We start from the raw sequence: 13,295 nt of genomic DNA on the forward strand, positions 1-13,295 counted from the left end.
ATGACTTCTATACCACAGAGGGAATGTCTACATTGGCCCGAGGAGAGAGTCTTCCAGCTCGAGTACACAGTCTTGGACTATCAGAGCTCAAATTAGCACACACAAAATAGCAGTGTGGATGCTGTGGCTCTGGCAGAGACGAGCCTGAGCTCAGTCTCCAGGGAAGGGGGTGAGCTTGAGAGTCTGAGCTGCTGCCTGAGACACAACATCCAGACTGCTATTTTTGCATGCTAGATTGAGCCCCGCTAGCAAGAGTCTGTCTACTTGCACTCAGAAGCTTTTTTCACAGCTGCCTTGTAGACATACTCACAGAGGCTGTACCAACTGAAGCAGATGTAGCAGAACTGTAAAGGTGGTAGCACACTTTTATCTGCTGTCAAGACTGCATAGTATTCCATGATGGAGGAATGACAGGGGGAGGCCACAGTTGTGCTAACAGATCCAGTTGCCCAGTTGGAATGGCCATGAATGGGATTTTTCAGATACTACTCTTTTCAATACTGTAGGTGACCACAGTATGAACTCTCCTCTGTGACATTGAAAGGTTTAAAAGGTTCCTGAAAGTAGTATAACACAGCTTTAAAAACATTTAAAACTAAGAATGTGAGAAAGACAGCTTCCTGTAAAGTATGCAATAGTTCATTTCAGAAGAAGTTTATTCTACCAGTTTTTATAAACATATGCATGTCACTACCTAATAAATAATTAATTGCACCTTAAAGCAAAATGGCAATGTCTATAATAATGCTACAGTGTAGTAACTAAGTGAATGAATAATACATGTTTATTTCATGGTAAGTACAATGAAACACTCCTTCCCTTTGCTTTTAGTGTATCAAATGTGCAATTACCGTATGATTAAGTTCAGCTTGCATGATTGGTGACTGACATTACTGCACTGCTGCTTTAAGTTGATTACTCAAGCAAACTAAGTATCTTGTGCAACAGAGTTTCAGTATTAGATATATAGACAGCTACTTTTGTGTGTTTCATGAACCAAAATGGTTCCTGTCTTAGCTTTTACTGTAACGGGTAAGCAGTATACACACACAGAGAAAGAAAACAATTTCATTTCCAAAACATCACAATATTGTGTGAAGAGGAGTGCAGTGTAATTTCTTCCACTATAAAATTTCTATCTTTTGTTTCTTTGCTTAAACAAGAACACGCACATTTAACAACTGACAAGAAATCCCAGGCCACATTTGCAATTCTATATATTATGAATCATTCTGTAAGAGCTGTTTAAGAAGCTAATTTTAGGGGGGGAAGAATTCTTTTAATCAAATCAGTATAGCCTTTCCCCCAACTCAAGTCTACAAGGGGGATTGAATACATTTTTTTGGTTTAAAATGTTAGAAACTCTAAATCATATTATCACATTTTGAATAATACTGATTGCATGGGACCTCTCAAAGACCAGTTAATCACCCTTTTAACTGCCCTTAGTTTTAAGCAATATTTTCACCAATAACAAATAAGGTGTACTACAGTGAGAATCGGAGGTAACACCACTATTGTTAAGGTGTGGGAGACATTATCATTATTATTATTATTATGAAAAAATATACCAGTATTTCCTGGTTTTCAGGGGTTAAAGTAAAGGTGCATCTGACTTTCTGGAAGAGTAACCAGCCAACCTTAATGCTGCATTAACAAAATTGTTGAGTAGTGAATATATATGAGATAAAGAGAAAATATATGATGGTGTGATATGAAATTTTCACCAGTATGAGTACTGTACAACTCATGAATGTAGTTGAGTGAAATTTTTTGTCTGCAACTTTTCTTGGCAAAATGTGCAGGTTGAGCAAAATCAAAAATTTCATAAATTCACTTCAGTTTTGCCAAATTGTTTTTTTAAAACTTCCAAATATAATTAATGTATTCATATAAAAGCATATCATTCTCGCATCTTCAAAATGAAATATTTAGACTTTTCACATTGAAATGATTTCAAATTTCCTGTAATTTTATTTTTAAAAATTCAAGAATGTTAAGAAAGTGTCAGCACTGAAATGTTTCAGTTGTGTTAAAATGTCAAATGTGTTTTGTCTTACCCAGAATGATTTACTTCAATTCACAATAAATAAATATAGTTATCCAGGCATAAATTCTTCATCTCAGTAAAATATTTGGCAGTGAGTACCATAGGTTAAGCATTTATTGTGTAAATGAAATAATTTCCTTTTATCAGTCTGAAATTTGTAACTTTTCCTTTAACTGGGTGTCCTCGTTTTTTGTGCTTAATGGAAGGTAAATATAGTACGAGCCGCTGAATAACCTTCTCTGTGCCTAGCTTTGTTAGGTCTTCTTTCAGCCCCTCAATATCCCCTCTAGTTTTGATTACATTAAATTAATGTTTCTTCAATGTATTTTGCACTTCCCTCTTTTCCTCCTTTCACAGATCATAGATAGATAAATACCTGTCGTACTATGAAGTTTTGTAGAACCCCAGGATTAGCCTTCTTTCCTACTGAAAATTACTTCTTAGGAGGTGGGAAAAGGAAGAATATCACTTTTGCAAATTGTTCTATTATGCATGGTGGTGGTTTGAAATGTCTCTGGGACTTAGATTGTTAGAAGTATGCTCAGTTAAGATGGGTCAGTGGTCAGTGGAGGTGAGGTAGTCAAAGGTTCAGGATTAATAGTCAAATGACTCTAGAGTTCATCACTTGGATTTTCAGGATTACATACCCACTTGTTTTCCATTTTCCAAATGTTTTTTTAATGACACTGCATGAAGAACTTTGTTGTTGTTAGGAAGCCTGTGAAAATGCTCTGGAAAACATCTTTTCTTGGCTTGCACTCAGAGACAGACGAAAAGGCAGTACAGTGTACAAAGCAGAGTGGTGATAGGCAAGGGGGCTATGAAATACAAGGGCTTTGGTAGATGGTAAAAAGTCCTGCGCTTGAAAGCCTCTTTAGCAGGTGACACAACACACTAATGGGACAATCACAGCAACAGATCCAGTTGCTGTCCTCTGACAAGCAGCATCACCTCTTTCGTATCTAGATTAAGCTGCAGTTAGCTCATCTTCCAGATCTCTCTTTATAAGACAGTGGGAAGGCAAGAAAACTGCACCTGCTATATATGATAAAGAGACATAGGGTTGAGAATTATCAGTATGTTGATGGCACTGCAACCTAAAATGTATCACCCTAGACTGTAGTCTCTAAAAATCTATTCATTCAACTATATTTGAGATATATATTTCTTCTTCAATATATTTAGATGATCCACCATAATTATGTTCATGAAGTACATAGGATGACTAGATAGCAAGGGTGAAAAATTGGAACCGGGGGAGAGGGATAACAGGGTCCTATAGAACACAAAATCCCTAATATCAGGACAGTCCTGATACAATTAGGACATCTAGTCTCCCTAGATGTACACAACTACAAAACATGTCAGCAAGCAAAAGAATAATACCGGAGTTAGTAATGTTTCTAAGAAACTAAAGTTAGTGTGTGTCTCATGTTAGAGTTCAGTAAGAGGAAAGTAAACTAAAAATACTAGAACAAATACATGACAGGCTACAAATGTCTTTTGCCGTCTTGGGGAGGATGAAGTAAATAAATAGGAGGGGAAATAATGAGCTATAGTGTAGCTCATCTGGTCGCTAAACAACACAACACTGGTGGTCAAGCATATGCTGATTAACCATGATGCTAAACAATATTTCACAGCAGCCATCCACAGTGGGGGAATGAAACTTGGTATTCAACAAAATTCTGATGGTGTTTGTTGCCAGGGCAATAAAATGAGACATATAGGGGGTGGGGTCAGGTGTCTTGTAGCATAGGATATTCTTGCTCTTGTAGAAATTGCCAATTGTGCTCAACAGTTTGACAATTTTGTAGTGTCAACAGATGTACTGTAGAAATAAAAATGAGGTACTTCGAAACCCATTTTTCATCATGATCTATAGATTTTGCTCCATATCTCTGCTTATAATGAGAACATTCACAGTTATGTTAGATAAGATGAGGCAAACACATTTTTATAAAGAGATATAAGCCTTTATTCTTCAAAGCATAAACCATCCACTAGCTGATGGAAGTTAGACACAACTTCCTCTAGGAGCAGTTCAGTCCATTATGATGCACTACAGAGTTTCCTGCATCTTCCTCTGAAGCATCTGGTGCTCATCAGTCAGAGACAGGACTCATGACTAACTGTAACACCAGTATGGTTGGGCATGGCAATCCTGTGCTCCTAGACAATACTAACACATAGAAATTAAATTTGTCCCTACTTAGCGGGACTGTGCAAGGTTTTGGGGGCATCAAAGCTTCACTGAAGCCCTTATCTTGTGGGCTCTTTAAACATTGATGAATGAGCATTGAAATTTAACTCCTCTCTTATCTTTATGTATGCATGGTCTCTCCAGAGCAGGATAGAAACATGTTGGTCAAGCATGTGTGAGATGAATGCCTTACCAGTACCTGTTCTGTAGCTGAAAAGAAGACTTTTGGTCTATGGATAATGTGTCACTCTTATCCAACAAAAATAATATAGAAATAAGACTTACGCACCAACTCCAAGCCACTGTACTACCTAGCTCCCAAAGGTAGTGCAGGATGCAATGAGCTTAAGAATGGGAAAATCTACTCTGAAACACATAAAGCGGCTCAGACTGATTCTTAGGTCTATAACTTTAATCACCCCATACTTTTGTAGGTCCTTATATGTGACCTCTTCCATTTTTCCTTACCTCCTGAAAAATATCCCATTTTCCCTGAAAATTCCTGTTTTTGTGTTATTAGCTATCACAAGCCTGGTCTCCCTCAGAATTTACTGTGAAGCCTTAGAGGATGCACACAGATGCAGATACAGTAGCTGGGCAATGCCCAGAAAAGAGCACACCAGAATTCCTGTCCCAGTGAAGTATCACCAAAGGGGAGGGTTACATAGAACTCAATGTACTAATGGGGAGGAAAAATAAATTGGTGGGTGAGAGGAGTGAAAGGACAGAGATTGAAGGGAGAGAGAATCTGCTTGACATGGAAGGTAGGAAGAGGAAGGAGGGAAAAAGCAAAAGGTTTGAATCTTTTCTGAAGCTTAGCCAAACCTTTCAGGGCTTTCCCCAGCCAGCCAAAACTTCTGAAGCTTTGTCATTATATGTACTAACAGTACAGACTGCATAGCAGTGGTGTCCACAAATTCTCAAAAGTACCTCAGATATACTCAGAAACATATCACAAAACTCACATCTCCTTTTGATGGTATTTCTGTTTGTTTAGGCTGTTAAAATCGCAAGTGTAGGTACAAATTATTAGAACTGACTGGGAATTTTGTAATGAAATGTTTTTCACTGGAAAATACTGATTCTTTAAGAAGGTATCTCAGGTCCAACATGGAATTTCTCATAAAAAACAGAGAGACAACCTGCAGCATAGCCAATAGTCCAATGGTTAGGATACTCACCCGGGATGTGGGAGGCTCAGATTGCAGTCCCTCCTCTGCCTGACTTAGAGCAGGGACTGTAAACTGTGTCTCTCACATCCCGAGTGAGTGCCCTATCTATCAGGATATTTTGGGGTGTATTGCTCTTTCTCGCACTCAAGTTTTTTTTCCCCCACAAAACATTTCAAAAGGTCTCATTTTCATTCCAATGCAGAATGGAAACAGATTTCAAAACCTCAATGTTTGTTCTGAAATGGAATTCTTGTTTTCTGGCCAGTCTTACAAATTATCTCCAGTTGCAACTCCATTGAAGTCTGCTATTTTGGTCCATGAAGTTGTCTATTTATGGGCCAGGTCTAGTAACATGGATGTGAACTGGTAACACAGAGGTGTCTACATTGGATTGCAGTATTTCACTTGTCATTTTGAAAGTTTCTCATGTGTTTGAATGAGTAAAGTAAAAATAAATAAATAAATGCTTTTAGAAGGGCTGCAGCAGTGCTGGGGTCTCTCACCTGCAGTTTAAACAATACTTTTCTGATGTCTCACACAAAGGATCAGAGCAGAGAAGAGACTATCCTTTCAAAGGAAACATAATAAGAAGTAGGAAATAAACATACCTCACAAAACCAAATGAAAATAAGGCATTTTATGACTTACAAACATTGGCCCCATTGAGAATACAAGAGTTTTTTTTAATCTATCCAGCTGAGTTCTGTAAAACTCCATCTACAACATATTAAAAAGAAAAAGAAATTACTGGTATTTACATTTTTATGCACCGGGCCTAGTGAAAGGAGCTTATGACAAAGAGAGAAGTAAATTTCCTTTTTGTCTTTTACAAGAATATTTCCTATTCAGATATCAAAGAGAAGAATAAAACCTTGCCGTGTGTCTGTGTCACAATATGATCTATTTGAAATTCTTATGGGCTTATGCAGATATTCAAATGCTGAAAAGCTCAAGTACCCTATCCAGATCATGCAATATGCTGAACTTGCACATCAGTAATTTTTATTAACACTTCAGTCTCTCTTGTGAAAACAAAGCAGATCAATCAGATGATGCATTCACGATTTTGCCCAAGGCAGAAAACAATCTTATTGCAAAACACAGCTGGAAAAATGCAGTATGCAATTTATTTCTTTATTTGTTTGTTTTTTCAAGCTAGCAAAGTTTCACAGGAGACAAACAAATTTATTTTTCAATATTTATATTAATTTTTAGTGCTTATCCTAACAGTGGCTTACCTTCTCCAGCAGTAGGTGCAGCTACCCCTCTAGCTTCCCTCTTAATGTGCCTTCAGCAGCTGTGTAGTTCAGCCCCCTGGTCAAACCAACAAAAAATCTTCCACTGCCAAAGCAAACAAAAGTTGACAGAACAAGTCCTTCACCTTTGGGCACAGCCCTCTCAATAGGATCTGAGCGTCCTTCTTCTCTTAGCCCTGGTCTACACTTGAGGGTGGGGGTCGATCTAAGTTACACAACTTCAGCTACATGAATAACGTAGCTGAAGTCAACATACTTAGATTGACTTACTGTGGTGTCTCCACTGCTACTGCTCCCCCGTCAACTCTGCCTGCACCTCTCATGGCGCTTGAGTACAGGAGTCAACGGGAGAGCACTCGGGGGTCGATTTATCACATCTAGACTAGACGTCATAAATCAATACCCTCTGGATCAATCACTGCCCGCCGATCCAGCTGGTAGTGAAGACATACCCTTAGTTGCACTGCTTGTAATACCCCTTCCCCTTGGTTACAAAGTGTGTATAACCACACTACTTCTTAGTGTTGCCTTGATTCCTGAGGGTGTCTCCTCTACCACAGGCTCCTGCTCTGGGAACCTAAATAGTTAAACTCCTGTCCACTCCAGTCTCAGTCATCCCTGCTTCACTCTCCCCTCCCCCAACCCTCATACCCACTTCCTACATTTTTACTTTCTTAGACCTCCTGCCTAACCCTTCTACAGATTACTTTAGCATGGCCCTTCCCACATTCTTTCTCTGGTTTCCCCTCCAGACCTGGCCCGGACCCGTCAACAGAGAGTTTGAGTTGGCTGCTCCTGCTGCTTTCCTTGATCTCCACACTGATTGCAGCAAGCTGTTTTATATTCCTGATCCTGCATTGCTTCTGTCATACAATTCTTATCCTCCCTTTGGAAATAACAAGCCCCAGAATGCCTGTCTTTAAAAGGACCAAAACCCAACAATAGAAGTACAGAATGGGCCTTTTCATAAATGGCCAACACTCTTGGTAACACACAATTTTATGTCTCCTTATTTTAGTCTAGTTGCAAAGTTGATCATTTCTGGGAGGTGACAACATTTCTAGCCATAACACTCATCTCATAAACAACATAGCACAGAGCAGAACAGAGCACCTTGTTGAACATCTCCCCCTTAGCCTGTCCCCCTAATCCATTTCCATAGTTACTTTTTACAAAGAGTTAAGTAAATAAACAGTTATTTAGTAAGGCTGTCAATTAATCACAGTTAACTCATGCGATTAATTCAAAAAAATTTAATCATTTTTCAAAAAATAAATCATGATTAATCACAGTTTTAATTGTACTGTTAAACAATAGAATACCAACTGAAATTTATTAAATATTTTGGATGTCTTTCTACATTTTCAAATATATTGATTTATATTACAACACAGAATACAAAGCGTACAGTGCTCACTTTATATTATTATATTTATTACAAATATTTGCACCTTAAAATGATAAAAGAAATAGTATATTGACCTCACACAAGTACTGTAATGCACTCTCTTTATCATAAAAGTGCAACTTACAAATGTAGATTTTTTTTTACATAACTGCACTCAAAAACAAAACAATGTAAAACTTCAGAGACTACAAGTCCACTCAGTCCTATTTCTAATTCACCCAATCACTAAGAGAAAGAAGTTTGTGTACATTTAGGGGAGATAATGCTTCCCACTTCTTATTTACAATGTCACCTGAAAGTGAGAATAGCCATTTGCATGGTACTTTGTAGCCAGTATTGCAAGGTATTTATGTGCCAGATATGCTAAACATTCATATACCCCTTCATGTTTTGGCCACCATTCCAGAGGACATGCTTCCATGTTGATGACTGCTTGTTAAAAAAATGTGTTAATTAAATTTTGACTGAACTCCTTGGAGAAGAATAGTATGTCTCCTACTCTGTTTTACCCACATTCTGCCATGTATTTCATATTCTGGCAATCTTGGATGATGACCCAGCACATGTTGTTCATTTTAAGAACATTTTCACATAGATTTGACAAAATGCAAAGAAGGTACCAATGTAAGATTTCTAAAGATAGCTACATCACTCGACCCAAGGTTTAAGAATTACAAAGTGCCTTCCAAAATCTGAGAGGGACGAGGTGTGGAGCATGCTTTCGGAAGTCTTAAAAGAGCAACACTCTGATGCAGAAACTACAGAACCAGAACCACCAAAAAAGAAAGAAAAGGAGTGCTTGTGGCACTTTAGAGACTAACAAATTTATTTGAGCATAAGCTTTTGTGAAGTGAGCTGTAGCTCACGAAAGCTTATGCTGAAATAAATTTGTTAGTCTCTAAGGTGCCACAAGTACTCCTTTTCTTTTTGCGAATACAGATTAACATGGCTGCTACTCTGAAACCTGTCAAAAAAGAAAATCAACCTTCGGCTGGTGGCATCTGACTCAGATGATGAAAGTAAACACGTGTTGGTCTGCACTGCTTTGGATTGTTATTGAGCAGAACTCATCATCAGCATGGATGCATATCCCCTGGAATGGTGATTGAAGATGAAGGACATATGAATCTTTATCACATCTGGCATGTAATTATCTTGCAACGCCAGATACAACAGATACAACAGTGCCATGCAAATCCCTGTTCTCACTTTCAGGTGACATTATAAACAAGAAGCGGGCAGCATTGTCTCCTGAAAATGTAAACCAACTCTTTATATGAGTGACTGGCTGAACAAGAAGTAGGACTGAGTAGGCTCAAATGTTTTACATTGTTTTATTTTTGAATGCAGTTATTTTTTGTATATAATTCTACATTTGTAAGTTCAACTTTCATGTTAAAGAGATTGCATTACAGTACTTGTGTAAAGTGAATTGAAAAATACTATTTCTTTTGTTTTTTACAGCACAAATATTTGTAATAAAAATAAATATAAAGTGAACACTACACTTCATATTCTGTGGCATAATTGAAAGGAATATATTTGAAAATGTATAAAACATCCAAAATATTTAAATAAATTTTATTATATTATTGTTTAACAATGTGATTAATTGTGCATTAATTTTTAATCACTTGGAAACCCTATTATTTAGTAAATTTTTAAACATAGAGTCTGATTCATCATTGCCCTGAATCTTGTGTAATCATTTACCCCAATGCAAAGTGAGTACAGAGTGGGTGATGTATCAAATTAAAATGTTAGCATTCTATACTGTAATGTACAGGAAGAGGGTAGTATCCCTTTAAATAGTTTGTGAGCCCTCTATTGGTACTCACTGTGTTCTGTAAGAATATAAGAATGGCCATACTGGGTCAGACCAAAGGTCCATCTTTCCCATCTTCCGACAGTGGCCAATGCCAGGTGCCCCGGAGGGAATTAACAGAACAGGTAATAGTCAAGTGATCCATCCCCTGTTGCCCATTCTGAGGTTCTGGCAAATGGAGGCTGGGGACACCGTTCCTCCCCATCCTGGCTTATAGCCAGTAATGGACCCATCCTCCATGAACTTATCTAGTTCTTTTTGAACGCTGTTATAGTCTTGGCCTTCAGAACATCCTCTGGCAAAGAGTTCCCCAGACTGTGCGTTCATGAAAAAATACTTCCTTTTGCTTGTTTTAAACCTGCTGCCTTTTAATTTCATGTGGTGACCCCTAGTTCTTGTGTAATGAGGAGTAAATAACACTTCCTTATTTACTTTCCATGCACAAGTCATGATTGTATAGACCTCTGTCATATCCCCCCAGTCATCTCTCTTCCAAGCTGAGAAGTCCCAATCTTATTATTCGTTCTTCATATGGAAGCCGTTCCATACTCCTAATCATTTTTGTTACCCTTTTCTGAATCTTTTCCAATTCCAATATATCTTTTTTTGAGATGGGACGACCACATCTGTAAGCAGTATTCTAAATGCAGATATACCATGGATTTATATAGAGGCAATATGACATTTTCTGTTTTATTATCTATCCCTTTCTTAATGATTCCCAACATTCTGTTTGCTTTTTTGACTGCCACTGTACATTGAGTAGATGTTTTCAGAGAACTATCCACAATGACTCCAAGATCTCTTTCTTGAGTGGTAACAGCTAATTTAGACCCCATCATTTTATATGTACAGTTGGGATTATGTTTTCCAATATGCATTACTTTGCATTTATAAGCATTGAATTTTATCTGCCATTTTGTTGCCCAGTCACTCAGTTTCTTGAAATCCTTTTGTATCTTTTCACAGTCTGCTTGGGACTTACCTATCTTGAGCAGTTTTGTATCATCTGGACAACTTTCTGGTGCAACTACTGGAGGAACCAACCAGGGTTCATTCTCCTCTTGACCTGCTACTTAAAACAGGGAAGAATTGGTAGGGGAAGTGGAAGTGGGTGGCAACCTGGGCAGCAGTGACCATGAGAAAGTTGAGTTCAGGATCCTCAAAAAAGGAAGAAAGGAGAGTAGCAAAATACGGACCCTGGACTTCAGAAAAGCAGACTTTGACTCCCTCAGGGAATTGTTGAGCAGGATTCCCTGGGAGGCTAATATGAGTGGGAAAGGAGTCCAGGAGAACTGGCTGTATTTTAAAGAATCCTTACTGAGGGTGCAGGAACACACCACCCCGATGTGCAGAAAGAATAGCAAATATGGCAGGCGACCAGCTTGGTTTAACAGTAAAATCTTCAGTGAACTTGCACACAAAAAGTAAGCTTAAAATAATTGGAAATTTGGACAGATGACTAGGGAGGAATATAAAAACATTTCTTCAGATTGCAGGGGTGTAATCAAGAAGGCCAAAACACAACTGGCCTCCCACCTCCCTTTCCCAGAAACCAATGCCTGACTTAAAACACAAAAAAGCAACTTGAAAGACGATTTTTATTGCCATGTACTTTCACTGTTTCTTTGCTTTTACCCCTAGATATGTATCTGTTGGACAATCAAAGGAGATACTTCATTTCTATGGACCCCAAATTGAATCCAATATATATTCTATACTAATACATTTATTAAAGTACTAATTAAATGCTAAATGTTAATTTGTTAACATTGAGACCATGAGTGGAGACATTATGTAACCTTTTGACCACTGGCTACTGTGCTATCATGTCTTGCAGCTAAACCTATCTGGGGGTGTGGGACTGCCTACCCAGTCACTTTCTCTGCCCATGGAAAATCCACATATTCCATTGTAATCAATTGATTGACAGTGTCTCTGAGCCTGATAAATTGGTGACACTCCGTCAGCGCTGTACGTAATAAACTCCTACGCTTGACCTCTACGCAGTGTGGATTTATGTCCTTCAAAGGTGACCAGGAACAATCAACATGGATTCACCAAGGGCAAGTCATGGCTGACCAACCTGATTGCCTTCTATAATGAGATAACTGGCTCTGTGGATATGGGGAAAGCAGTGGATATGATATATCTTGAGGTTAGCAAAGCTTTTGATATGGTCTCCCACAGTATACTTGCCAGGAAGTTAAAAAAGTATGGACTTGAGGAATGGACTATAAGGTGGATAGAAAGCTGGCTAGATTGTTGGGCTCAACAAGTAGTGATCAATGTCTCGATGTCTAGTTGGCAGTTGGTATCAAGCGGAGTACCCCAGGGGTTGGTCCTGGAGCAGGTTTTATTCAACATTTTAATAATGATCTGGATGATGGGACAGATTGCCTGAGCAAGTTCACAGATGACATTAAACTGAGGGGAGAGGTAGATATTCTGGAGGGTAGGGATAGGGTCCAGAGTGAACTAGACAAAGTGGAGGATTGGGTCAAAAACATTGTGAGGTACAATAAGGACAAGTGCAGAGTCCTGCACTTAGGACAGAACAATCCCATGCACCACTACAGACTGGGAACCAACTGGCTAAGCAGCAGTTCTTCAGAAAACGATGTGGGGATTACAGTGGATGAGAAGCTGGATAGGAGTCAACAGTGTGCCCTTGTTGCCAAGAAGGCTAATGGCATATTGGGCTGCATTAGTAGGAGCATTGCCAGCAGATCAAGGGAAGTGACTATTCTTCTCTATTCGGCACTGGTGAGGCCACATCTGGAGAATTGTGTCCAATTTTGGGCCCCCCACTACAGAAAGGATGTGGACAAATTGGAGAGAGTCCAGCGGTGTGCAATGAAAATGATTAGGGGTCTGGGGCACATGACTTATGAGGAGAGGCTGAGGGAACTGGGTTTATTTAGTCTGCAGAAGAGAAGAGTGGGGGGGGGATTTGATAGCAGCCTTCAACTACCTGACAGGGAGTTCCAAAGATGATGGAGCTCAGCTGTTCTTAATGGTGGCATATGATAAAACAAGGAGCAATGGTCTCAAGTTGTGGTGGGGGAACTCTAGGTTGGATATTAGGAAACACTATTTCACTAGGAGGGTGGTGAGAACTGGAATGGGTTCCCTAGGGAGGTGGTGGAATCTCCATCTTTAGAGGTTTTAAGACCCGGCTTGACAAATCCCTGGCTGGGATGATTTAGTTTGTGTTGGTCCTGCTTTGAGCAGGGGGTTGGACAAGATGACCTCCTGAGGTCTCTTCCAACCCTAATTTTCTATGATTCTATGATCTGCAAATTTTGCCACCTAATTGCTTACCCCTTTTTCCAGATCATTTATGAATATGGTGAATAGTACTGGTCCCAGTACAGACTT

Source organism: Dermochelys coriacea, chromosome 3, assembly GCF_009764565.3.
Source record: "Dermochelys coriacea isolate rDerCor1 chromosome 3, rDerCor1.pri.v4, whole genome shotgun sequence".
In the NCBI taxonomy this organism is placed as follows: domain Eukaryota; kingdom Metazoa; phylum Chordata; order Testudines; family Dermochelyidae; genus Dermochelys; species Dermochelys coriacea.